Genomic DNA, 13,907 nt, shown 5'->3' with positions numbered 1-13,907 from the left:
GAGATGTGGGAAGGTTCCTCTGGACAGTAACATGTCTTCCACACTAGAAAGGAATTTAAGCAGACTGGAGATTTGCACTCAGCTTCTGAATGTGTGCATAGGATGCATTTGTTGGTGTGGTTCCTAGCCCTGGTGTGGATATTCAGAGGTGGGACTGTGTTATATTGGGTTTGCTGTCTTCTTCTTCTCCTCTATTGTGTGGACTACATTTAGAGAATTAAGGGTGATGAATGAGATAATCTGCTTAGAGAGCGACAACTTGTTGAAAGAAAGGTATTATGAACTTAAATATATAATATGTGTATTCTCTACCCCAATCCTCTTTCTCACCCCCCTTGCTCTATCCATTTGTTCATTTCTCATGTAACATGTGTGAGTTAAGCGAAATTGTGCTGGGGACTGCACTGGTAAGAAATGCCAAGGTGATTATGGACCCTCCCTGCCCTCAAGGGGCTCATATTCTAGTCTCTCTTTTAGTTCTTTGTTTTCATCTCTAGCTCCTAGTTGTAGCACAACACCAAGAGGTATCAGATATGAACATTTCCCTAGAAAAGGAACTGTGAAGAACTTAATAATTCAGCTTAAAAAAAAAAATACAGGACGCTATGTTGAAGAAAAAATCAAAAGAATGAAAACAGCAGGGGAAATCAGATTAGGCTTAAAAAAAAAAAAAAACTACTGTGAATTTGTTAAGCATCAAAACTCCTTAATGGAGGCAGAATAAACTTTTTTCCCCTAAGAACTTCAGGATCTAGAGTTCCTTTCCCTCCTGTTCCATCTCAGTTGGATATGGCTTCAGGAGGTACATCAAATGAGTGGTGTAAGAAGTCCCAGTGCATTTTCCATTTGACAGTTTCCCAGGCTTTGACCACTGTCTTTCTCCCATTCACTAGTCATAGTTGTGCGTTCCCTCTTCCCCCAGAACACAGAGACAGTTCCAGGGCCCCCTCCCCACTCCCGACTCCTCCAGCCACTTGCACAGATGAGCTCTTCACACCCCTCCGCCAGCTGCTTAGTGAAGTCACACGATATTTTGGTCCCGATGACAGAGGTGCGAATGGCAGCTGCCACCCAACTCAGATGAGATCATGCATGTGAACACTCTCTGCAAATTGTAAAATCTTGACTAGACAAATGAAGAGTGGGTTACTTTATAACTCTGAAGCTCAATACCTTCTACACACAGAAGATATGCTCTAGGGAAGGGACCATTTCTTCTCCGGCACCCGATCCCCTGGGGTCGGGGGAAGTTCATTTCCTTCCTTTACTGACCACAGTTCCATTTCCTAGATCTGTGTCCATTGAAGTAAGCTGAATTCAAGAGCTCAGAATACAAAGAAAGACACAGCTACTTATTGATGACCCGCTGTTGCATAATATAAAGGGTTTGCTCCCTACTCTCTTAGGCCACCGAGTGTCACTGAAGATGAAAGCAATAAACCTTCCAATGAGTCCTCTCTGACAAGTGAGCTCTTACGCTTTCGAAATGTCTACTGGTCACTCCACGTGCTGTGTCTATAATGACTAAGTGAAGCGAACACTGAGTGCATGAAACTGGCTAACTCAGGAAAAACTTGAAAGTGAGAAAACCCTGTTATTTGGTTTCCCTAATTCCCCAGAGGTCCACTTGTCCTGGCCTGCATTGATATAGACTCCAAATACCAGCTCCCTGTCTCTAGTCTTTTCCTGAACTCATTTTTCCTCCACTGTATTAAGCAGTAAACAAATCTGATCATTCACTCCCCAAACTAAAACAACTGCTACCATCTAATCTCAATTCCCAACCACTTATTCAATGTATATACCTCCACTCTCTGCTCCTACCATTCTCCCCTTCTCCTCACACCCAACTATCCCAGTCATCACCTTCCGACCTCTTTCTTAGGCTGTATGCTCATTCTCCTTATACAGATCTCTTGTGGTTCTTCCAACAGAGTCCCTGGGCATTTATAACCTACCATTTCCAGGCCCTGCTGTGAATCTCTTCCTTGCCTCCTCCCGTAAAACTCCTATTCATTCTTCAAAACTCAACTGAAACATCACCTGTTCCATAGCTCCTTTCCTTACCACCTCTGACCTATTCCACCTCTCTGTTTTGTCTGCTGCTTATGATGACTTATATCTTTGAAAGTGAAAGTGAAAGTCATTCAGTTGTATTCCACTCTTTGAGACCCCATGGACTCTACACTCCATGGAATTCTCTAGGCCAGAATACTGGAGTGGGTATTCCTTCCCTTCTGCAGGGGATCTTCCCAACCCAGGGGTCAAACCCAGGTTTCTATAATAGCTTGATAAGTGAGTTATGAGCTCTATAGTCAGACTGCCTGGATTCAAATCCTGTCTCAACTGTGTGATTTTGGGAAAGCTACCTAAATCTCTGTTTCTTACTTCAATCACCCATAAAATGGGGATTAAAAAATCATACCCACCCCAGGGGTTTATGCAAAGAATTAAAAGAGTAAATGCTCAGAATACTGCCTGGCGTAGTGTTTGCTTTTAGTGCTCAATAAATGTCAGCCACACTTATTGTAATCACCGCTGTGTCTGTCTGCCTCAGGATCAGCCTGACCTCTCCTCAAAGCTAAGACCTGGGACATTGAATTTGCCCAAAACATATTTCTGCACAGAGCCTTGGAAGGGATAACTTTCATTTTCTTTTCAATTTATTTCTATAAGATTTAGCCAACAGCTTTGATTCTGGCTGCATAATTTCAGAGCTTTAGACTCTGTCAGTGCATGAGGCCCACACAGCCACCATTCAAAAATTCTCATTTCAAGCCAATAATCCAACTAAACTGAGGTGTCTTCACCCTTTGGCCCATGGTTCTCATCCCACCTCCCCTTCTTGACTCCTTTTCCTCCTTTACACCTCCTCTACCTTTGGTGCCTACCTGGAAATTCAGGGTTTAATTTCTATGGTTGTTTGAACATTTAACCATGAGAGAAGCTGGGACTGGAAGAAAGGGCAGGTGGCTGGAAAAAATGACAAACAAGGTTTCTCATGACATGAATGGGAAGAGAGTGTTGCCCCGAGAGGTCGCCATCCTCATATGCTCTGCATGCTCTGAGAGTGCGGCAGATATGACACTCCTATCAGAGTCTTCTGGCGTCTTTTATAAATGCAGGTTCCCAGGCCACACACTCTAGCCCTTGTGAGTGAGAACCAGCCCTGCGGGTAAAGCCCCTGATTTTTCAAGTTAAACAAGAAGCCACAAAACCCCCAGGGGATCGTGTGCACACTCAAGCTCCAGAGTCACTGACTTCGAGTCATGAACTTAGATTCTGTACTTGATCTGAACTTGAACTGGTTGGGATGAAGGGGGCATGCTCTGTTTGACCAACACACCTTCTTGCTTTCTAAATTCCCCACTTCTCTGTAACGTGTTGAGCCCAATCCAGAAAAAAACAAAACAAAACACTGACTTAAGCTTCTTTCCCCAGAAAAAAGAGGGTCACAAATGACATCAATCCACTACATTCAAGTAAACCCACACACCCTATGTCTGCACTTTGACCATGAACTCCACCAAGAGGTGCGAGTATGATTCAGGAAACCACAGGCATAAATCTCTTCATCTGCCCCCACTTGTCAGTCTGAGGTGTTATCTCTGGTGATTTCTTCTCATAGCTTTAATGTATTTTAATTAATGAATTAGTTTTTTTGCTGTGCTGGGTCTTCTTTGCTGCTCTGGCTTTTCTCTAGTTGCGGCAAGCAGGGGCTACCCTTGTTACAATGTGAGGGCTTTCTTGTCGGGTGACTTCTCTTTTTGTAGAGCTTGGGTTCTAGGCATGTGAGCTTAGTAGTTGCAGCATATAGGTTTAATTGCCCCACAGCATGTGGAATCTTCCCTGACCAGGGATTGAACCCGTGTCCCCTTCATTGGCCAGCAGATTCTTAACCACTGGACCACCAGAGAAACCCTCCTAGCTTAATCTATTTTTAATGAAAAGAGGTAATATGTGAAGATGCTTTCCTTCTTAGGAATAAGAATGAAGACCCTACAGATAGAAAGCTAAAGTTCTCCAGGAGCCCTCTCCTTCCAGAACACTCTCCAGATGTAACTACTGTTATCGTTTTATGTGAATCTTTCAAGAAGCATTTCCATATACTTGAGATAATGAAAATATATACAGACAACATGTGGTAGTTGAGATCTTCCCTGTAGCTCAGATGGTAAAGAATCTGCCTGCAATGTAGGAGACCTGGGTTCGATCCCTGGGTCAGGAAGATCCTCTGGAGAAAGGAATGGCAATCCACTCCAGTATTCTTGCCTGGAGAATCCCATGGATAGAGGAGCCTGAAGGGCTACAGTTTGTGGGGTCACAGAGTCGGACACGACTGAGTGACTAACCCACACATGTGGTAGTTAGGGCCGGTTTTGTATATTTTTTTAAAAAAAACGTTATACCACAGTATGTGTATTGCTCATCAGTTTTTTTCTTTAATCTGAGGTTTTACTATTTCTTCACAAAGCTCTACTTTATTAAAAAAAAAAAGCTAGATTGTACTCTATTATATGAACGTTCTATTACTTTCTTAGCCTTGACCCTCATGATGGATTTTAGGTTGTTTCTTGTAAATGGGGCTTCAGTAAACACAGTGGGTGGTGCCTCCAATGTACTCCTATGAGTTTATTTCTAGAAAGACACTGAAATATAAAATAGGGGGTGAGAGGCTAACTATATTTTAAATTTTAATAGATACTGCCAGATGTCTTTCCAAATGTATGCTGATTTTTAATGCATCCTCTCCTATTAGGAAGATGTTTGATCTCCACATCCTATCCGTTGTTTCTTATCAGTCCATTTTTCTTACCTTCTAAGCTGGCAGGGACCACGGGCTATGATTCTTTTTTCATGCTGCTGTGTGTGTCTCACACCTGTGTTTTAACCAAGTGGGTCCAAATGACATTAACTTCCATGAATGAGCCTGTCAAGCCATCCTTTGAGCAAGAAAACAGGCAGTCTATTTCTAGTAGATTTATTGCTCATTTGTCAAGAGCTTGAGCAATGCTGGGTGTTGTATTCTGAATATCAGATGTGAACGCAGGCTTTACCCTTTGCCCCGAGGGAGGGAGTGATTGAGTTAAGAAGGCAGGGCTAATTCCAAGCAAAAAGCAGGCAAGGCTATGGGTGATTAAGTGCCAGTGAGTATTAGAAACTACAAGTGCACAGAGCAAGGAGAGGAGAATTAATGCTCTCTGAGCTCAAGATCTTTGAAACATCTTGACAAACTTTAAGAAGCAAAGGAGAATTGAATGGGGACTAAATTGTGTGAGGCTTTTGGGCTTCCCCGATAGCTCAGTTGAAGAATACACTTGTAATGCAGGAGACCCTGGTTCGATTTCAGGGTGGGAAGATCAGTTTGAAAAGGGATAGGCTACCCACTCCAGTATTCCTGGGCTTCCCTTGTGGCTCAGCTGGTTGGTAAAGAATCCGCCTGCAATGTGGGAGACCTGGGTTTGGTCCTTGGGTTGGGATGATCCCCTGGAGAAGGGAAAGGCTACCCACTCCAGTATTCTGGCCTGAAGAATTCCGTGGACTGTATTGTCTATGGGGTCGCAAGGAATCGGGCATGACTGAGCAACTTTCACTTTCACTTTTAGTGCAGAAATTAAAAGATGGGAAGAGCTGCTAAAGGACTGATCTGCAACAGGGTGTTGGGGAGGAGCGGGGTACAGAGTTTGAGTAGAAAAGCTGGGAGAAGTCAAGTTAGATGGATGGAGTGAGATTAGATGGGGGTGGGAATATCTTAGATGTTAAGTGATTTCTAGGCTGATTATTCATTACTTCAACAAGAATTAAAGTCCTGGTCTCCCGTGTCATGGTAGACAAAGTCCTGTTCAGAGGGTAGAGGTGGAAAATCAGATGCATAAGAGGGGACTTCGTTAAACTGGTCTGAATTATATGGTGAACATGGTTAAGAGCAGCCATGGTAAACATTAATGGTAGAAGTGAAGACACTTTAGGGAATGAAAGAGTGAAGAAAGGAGATGGCTTTTAACTGAGACCTATAAGAGATGCCTTCAAATAATATTAATTTATAACTAAGACATGGTCTAGCAACCTATTCTTGCTCTCGGTGGATTTGTGGTGTTAAGTGCTTTTTCAAGCTTGTCTATTATGATAAGGTCTCTCTTCTCTGTCTCTGTCTCTTTCTCCTCTGCTCTCTCCCTCCCTTCCCTTGCTCCCAAGTCCCTCTACATACCATCCTCCATCCACCATGGGGTGTACTTGAGTGGAGGAGCCTAACAATTAAAGGAAAATACATAGTGAAATCATGCCTCAATTTGTAAAGTATTTGAGCCCTTATTGTTCCCTCTGCCCTCTCAACCTTTGTTGGGTCCTCTACTGGGTTTTCTATCTTATCCTAAGAGCCCCTACTGTAGAGATAGGATAAGGGAACAGCACAGAATGCATCCCCATTCATAGTTTGAATGAAAGGGGAAGGTGATACTGCTGAAGTAATTTGGACACCCAAGCACTGTGCATGGGTGGAGAAGGAAGGGAGGAGCTAACAGTCATTCTATTGATCCCCTTTCCTGAGTGTATTTGCCTGCTCACCAACACTCTTCTCCCAGCATCCCTCCACCCATCCACCAAACAGCCTGTCTCCATTCCTAAGGGCTTTCATTCAACATCCAACATTTATTGAGCAGCTGTTTAAACAGCATACATTGTATTAGGCGCTGTGGAGGAGAGCAAGATGAATGAAACCCATCTCCATCCTACACTGGAGCAGCTGGCTCAATTATCTGCTGGGATGTTTGGTGATTATTGGTGTTTATTTCAATATCAGTGCAGCTGGTATATCACTGATCTCTGTTTCTCTCTCTCCATCTGCACTGCCTTTTCTCTCTGTCTCACTCATGCACTGTTTCACTTGCATGAAGGTATAGATAGAGTGGCTTTCTCTGGTATCAAGGGATATAAAACACATACATAAATCACTGCTCACAACACATAACATATATCTCGATTGAGATTACAGAGAGTAGAGGATGTATATCTTTCATATAAGTTAGATGTGTTAATTTTTTTTTTCCCATTCCTTGTGCAGAGATGATCAGATATTTCCAGAGGTGGTGAGTGGAGTAAGTTCTCATTGATTGATTCTGTCTTTCCTCCCCAAAACACTCTCTAATGGTGATGGAGGCACTTGTTAAGCAAGAGAAGGAGTCCTATAAAAGTTACTTTCTTGAAGCTTTACACAGTTTGGAGTTCTGCTACACACATGGAAATCTTGCTGGAAAAAAAGAAAAGAAAAGAAAAAACATTAGTCTGCTCAGAATTTTCTCTATTAAGCAAATCATAGCCAGAAGAGCCCATTTTTGTTGCTCTGTAGAGTTGATACTTTTTCTGCAATAGAAGCTGAGGGTATGGCAGGAATAGGACTTCTGCTCATGAAGTAACTTGCCAAATGGTTATGGTTTGGCTGGTCTTCACTGTGGCTGTACTGGTTCTGGTTCCTGAATACTCAACTCTCCATGAGGAACTTGATTTTCCCTAAATTGGCTACAGGAAGTGTTTTCCTAAGGAACCAATAGTGCAAGTAAAGCAAAATGATAAGTAATTCTTCAGGAATGTCCATTTCCTTCACAGGAAATGCCACACCTCCCCACAGCCACCTCTCCATTCCAAGTCTTGGATCTGTACACAGTAGCAATGGACCACAGTATATTTATCAAACTCTGACTTACTCTATCTTAAATGAGACCAAACCAAGGCCAGATTGAGGGTCTCCCTTGCTGCCTCCCATTTATGTTCTTTTTTCCTGCATCAGATAAACATAAATGTTCTTGTTTCCTCTCCTCGGCCTCCTGTGAGAAACTGCTGAGACCAAAAGATCCACATTTCCCCAAAAATGAACAGCAGCTTTTTGGATATTGGATATTTAAGTAAATGATTATTTGGAGAAAGATATTGTTTAAAGATACATCCAAGTTAAATCACTATGAAGAATTTAAGTATCAATTAAAGGCATCTGCTTAGTGACAACTCATTGGCTTAGAAGGTAGGAATTTTGGAATGGGAGATAGGCACACACTTTGGGTCTGAAAAATTAAGGTTTACAAAATGTATCCCTGCTAAAACAAATGAGCAAGTGTGTTGTAGATCTATGTTCAAATTCTTTTTTCCACTCTAGACTACAAATACTGTTTATAACCCCCAAATTGTAAGTTTCTAATTTGAATTTTTTTAAAATACAGACTCCATCAAGTTCTCTTAATTCATAGTTTGCTTATTGCTCAAGGAGACCTTGAACTGTATAGATTTGATGCTTTAGGCAGTTAGAAAAAGCCAAGGGTTAAGAAGAATGGAAATTATTTGTAGAACTGGGCTGAGGACATTTGAATTCTCCTTTCTACATGCATATATGAAATCACAGTAATATAGGTATTAGTTGGTATCCAGCCATAGAGGTAGAGATAAAGTTATGAAATTATAATTCTGTTGATTCAAAAGTGACAGCAAAATCCAGCTGAGATCAGTGACTGGTGATACGGTGGGTTTCGTGTATATATATCTGGAAGAGTGTAGGCACATACATCTGAACTCTGAGAACAGGTTTTCTATTGATGTACAGGTCAGGGCAGTATATTTACTCCAACAAGGAAACAGAAGAGAAAGGCTGGTTGTGGGGAAACGTATGAAGCTGGGCAGAAAAAGTTGGCATCCTAATCTCAATGAATGCCCAAACGGTGCTTAAGGAAAACCAGAAGGCCCCATTGGTAGAAGTATCACATAGTTTTTCAGTCAATCAGCATGTGGTTTTAGACTCCCATCCCATTTGAGATGGGCTTTCCAGGTGGCATTAGTGGTAAGGAACTCTCCTGCCAATGCAGGAGATATAGAAAAGTGGGTTTGACCTCTGGCTCAGAAAGATCCCCTGGAAGAGGGCATGACAACCCACCCTGGTATTCTTGCCTGGAGAATTCTATGGACAGAGGAGCCTGGTGAGTTACAATCCATAAGGTCACAAAGAGTCAGGCATGACTGAAGAGACCTAGCATGCATGCATGCCCAGTTGATGTGGATCCAAGCTATCAGGAACACTAAGAGGTCATCAAACTAGAAGAGTTAGAATGGCCATCTTTGAAGACTCAAGAAATTGAAGAGCTATAAAAGTTATTACAGAGAATTTAGAAGACTTATGGTTTTGTCAGTTCACTCCTTTCTCTTGCCTATAGCTCTGTGCCTCCATTGGCTTCTGTCCTCTACCTGTATCTTGGATGATATCATGCACTATCTTTAGGATACACTGTACCGTAACTTCCAGTATATAAGGGAGAAGGATGGAGAGATTTTCTTGATGGTTCCCCAGAGTGTGATTGACAATAAAATACATTCAGAGCTATCATCTCTAACTAGTGTGTGCTTCATTTACAACCCAAATACAATAGAGATGGTCAGAGTTGAATAAGAAATGAAAACAAGAACTTCATGAAGCCTAAATAGTGAGTTAGCAGAGGAAACAGTATGATGGAAAAAGGGAAGGAAACAAGAAAATATGGTCACACTGAAGCTTGCTCATCATCTTGCACACAGCCCAGTGAGAAGATGCTGACACACTGACATGAGGTTTCCTTACGTGCCGTGGTGGCATTAGAGGGGCTGCTGGTAGTTACAACAGCAGTAATGCCCACTTTGGACAAACTATGCTAAGAGAGCTGATCAGAATGGAACCACTTCTGTCCTGACCCAGACTTTGCAGTACAGATGCTTCCCAGGCCGTGTAGGTCTCATTCAGTCCTCCTGAGTGAAGGGTGGAGAGGAGGAACCACCCTTTTAGGAATTTGAAAGTTTAATGCTGTGGGCTTTCTCATCACAGCTGAAATGTTAACAGTAGAGATGAGGGATAATAACTACTTATGTAATCTGATCGATTAGCCCATAAACATTCAGAAAGGGTGAGACGAGGACCATCTTCAGTAGATGCCCAGAGTTTAAGGCCAAATACAAGTCATCTGTAAGATATTGTAAGCATATCAAGCAGGCAGAGTATTAATGAGAAAAAACAGAGCTCAGGGGAAACATTCAGACATAGACACTACCCATATCTGTGAGTAAAGCCAGACAAATCTTTGTTGTTATTGTTCAGTTGCTAAGTCATATCCAACTCTTTGTGACCCCATGAACTGCAGCACACCAAGATAAATCTTACTCTATAAAAAAATAGGCATTATGAAAAGAAAAATCAGGTTAAGAAAAGAAAAATAGGAAGAAGTGTCTGGTGTACTGGGACTCCGATGTCCTGCTTCCTGTCCATCAGGGTTAAGGGATAGAAGACTGCATCCTAGGATAAAAGAAACAGCGACTTTGACAGAATCAGTGCAGTATTTCTCCCACCGCTCACATCCCCTGTAGCTGACAGCCATTTGTCCTTGACCAGCCTTTCTGCATTCCATTCGTGGTGAACTGTCCATCAAAAGCCATGGATGGGACACTTTGGGTGGCCTGGAAGCCATTCTCACTTTGGCAGTTGGACAATACTAGTTATCTCACTTTCCTCATGAGATTTTGAACACCTGGCCAATATTGCTCCCAATGAATATCTGCATCCTTGGTGGATAAAAGAGAGATTGCTACATTCTCCAACCCTGGGAGATTAGAGGAAGACAAATACCAAATTTAGAAAATGTGGGGATACAAAGAGAGGAAGTCATGGGCTAAATCTCCAAGGGTTAAATCTTAGTAGTCAGATAATACTGTGAAATGAGCAGTGGAAAGAATCAGACTGAAAACTAAGTTCGGAGAATCCACCATGTCTGGTAACAAGGCTCAAGTCGTATCCAACTCTTTGTGACCTTAGGGATGGTAGTCCAGTAGGCTTCTCTGTCCATGTAATTCTAGGCAACAATACTGAAGTAGGTAGTTATTCTCTTCTCCAGGGGATCTTCCTGACCCATGTATTGAACCTTCATCTCCTGCTTGCAGGCAGACACTTTGCTGTCTGAGCCACCAGGTGTGGCTTCAGTAACAAAACAGCAGTTCCCATATGCCAGTTTTGTAGCTACTCCGTTCCAAAGCCACCATCAATCCTATAGAACAGTAGACCTATAATTTCTTCTTGCCCACTTCCTAATGGGCAAACGCACAGCTGGAATGGGAATGATGCACAAAATTATCCAAATGCAAGATTCCAATTTTTATTACTGTCCACAAAAAGACAAGAGTCAGAGAAAAGTAATAACAATTTGATCCAAGGAAAGTCAAGGATTGCCAGCAACCATCAGAGCTAGGAAAAGGCAAGGAAGGATCTTCCTCTAGAGCCTTCATAGAGAGCATGGCCTTGCTAACACTTTGATTTTGAATTTCCAATTTTCAGAACTGTGAGGCAATACATTTCTGCTGTTTTTAAACCTCCTGGTTTGTGGCGGCTTGTTACTGCAGACCTAGGAAACTGATACATTTCCTCTTTTCCATGCTCCTTATGGAAAACTTTACTCAGAAAAGGCATTGATGATGGCACTGTCTTCCCTGGGAAAGCCTGTGGGGAGATCAAGGGGGACAAAGCATTAAGCCTGGGAAGAAATCTCTACAGAAATGTCCATCCTCAGCAAGGCATTCACATCATTCTGTGTTTTATGAACCTTGAAATTACTCCATGAAACCTGTACTTCTGATGGGCCAACTCTGTTCAGCAAATTAGTAAAGGAAAAGCAAATAACTTTACTGAGAGCTTATTATATGCCAGGCACTGGTCTATATGCTTCACATGTAATATCTCATCAAATCTCCCCAACGATCCTCTAAGATGGGAATGATTAGTACCCCCATATAAAGGGTGAAGTTGCCTCAAAGGGGTATATTCACTTGTTGAAGGTCAGAGTTAGTAAGTGGTAGAACAAGTATTTGACCCTAAGCAGCCTCTGAATGGCTATTAAAAGTTCAGAAACTGGGTTGCTTCCATATCACGGCTTTGTAAATATTGCCACAGTGAACCCTGGGGTTCACGTATCTTTTATTAAATTAGGGTTGGTCTTTTTTTTGGATGAATACCCAGAAGTGAAATTGTAGGTGGTTCTACTTTTAATTTTTTGAGGAAATTCCGTATTGTTTTCCATAGTGGCTGCACCAGTTTAGGTTCCCACCAACAATGCTAGAGTGTTTCCTTTTCTCTACATCCTCACCAACACTTACTATTTGTTGTCTTTTTGATAACAATCATTCTAACAGGTGTGAAGTTATATCTCATTATGGTTTTAATTTGTATTTTCCTGATGATTAGTGACGCTGAGCATATTTTCATGTGTCTATCGGCCATCTATATGTTTTCTATGAAAAAATGTCTATTCAGGTCCTCTGCTCAATTTTTTTTAGCTTCTTCAAAACCTGCTTCCATGTCCCTGTTGCTCCTTTATAATTTTTATCCAATATAATTTGCATATAGTGAAATACACAGACCTTGAGAGCGTAGTTTAGTGCTTTCTAACAAATATGTGCATATAACCAACACAGCTATTTAAGATATAGCCCCTGCTCATTTTTAACCAGGTTGTTTGTTTGGTTTTGGATGTTGAGTTGCATGAGTTCTATGTATATTTTGGATACTAACTGCTTATCAAATATGTTGTTGTGTGATTTAGTCACTAAGTTGTGTCTGCCTCTTGTGACTCCGTGGGTTGCAGCCCGCCAGGCTCCTCTGTACTTGGGATTTCCCAGGCAAGGATACTGGAGTGGCTTGCCATTTCCTTCTCCAGGGAATCTTCCCAACCCAGGGATCAAACCCACATCTCCTGCATTGCAGCAGTCTCCTACATTGCAGGCGGATTCTTTACCAACTAAGCCACCAGGGAAACTCTTAGCAAATGTATCATTTGCAAATATTTTCTCTCACTCAGTAGGCTGCCTTCACTTTTTGATAGTTTCCTTTTCTGTGCGAAAGTTTTTTTAGTTGGATTTGGTCTCATTTATTTATTTTTGCTTTTGTTTCTCTTGCCCAAGAGATAGATCGGAAAAAATATTCCTAAGACTGATGTCAAAGAAAAAGCAACCTAAAGTGTCCATCAATAGATGACTGGATAATGATGTGATATATATGTATACAATGGCTGAAAAATAATTCAGCTCCCCCAAATATGAAAAAAGAAATCTTGCCATTTGTGACAACATTGATGGATCTAGAAGCTATTATGGTAAATGAGAGATGTCAGAGAAAGAGAGTTACTAAATGATCTCATTTATATGTAAAATCTAAAAAATAAAACAAAACAGAATGAAAACCAACTCATAGGTATAGAAAACAAAGGGATGATTGCCAGAGGGAAAGGGAGTGGGGAGGATAAGATAAATGAAAAGGATTAAGAGGTAGAAACCTCCAGTTATAAAATAAACAAGTCTCAGGGGTGTAATATATATCATAAGAAATATGGTCAATAATGCTGTAATAACTATGTGTGGGACATACAGTTTCTAAGCTTACCATGGTAATAATTTCATAATATATGTAAATATCAAATCACTATGTAGTGTACCAGAAACAAACATAACACTGTAACTAAATCGTATTTCAATAACATAAATAAATAAATAAAATCTCAGTCTTAGAAATATTTTTTCAGATCTATCTCTTGGGCAAGAGATACAAAAGCAAAAATAAATAAATGAGACCAAATCCATAATAATTTTATGTCCAGTTAGAAATAGCTTCCATTAGGTCCTGGGCAGTTGGTGGTCCAATAACAGGACATTGCCTCACCCGACAGTCCCTCCCTCCATAGGTGGATCTGAGTCAGACATTTCACATCAAATACCTTAAGGCACCAGGCAAGGAGTGTTAGTGAAGGAGGTAAGATGGATAGCCTTGACCTAGAGACAGCAGGCCATTGGAAAATGTTCCTGAACAAATAAACAAAAAACAAAACAAAACAAACAAACACCAAGGGAGACAAAGATTTCAGCCA

The sequence above is a fragment of the Giraffa tippelskirchi genome, chromosome 3 (genome assembly GCF_054371585.1).
Source record: "Giraffa tippelskirchi isolate mGirTip1 chromosome 3, T2T-mGirTip1v1.2.pri, whole genome shotgun sequence".
NCBI classification, from domain to species: domain Eukaryota; kingdom Metazoa; phylum Chordata; class Mammalia; order Artiodactyla; family Giraffidae; genus Giraffa; species Giraffa tippelskirchi.
Note: the sequence above shows the minus strand (reverse complement) of the source record.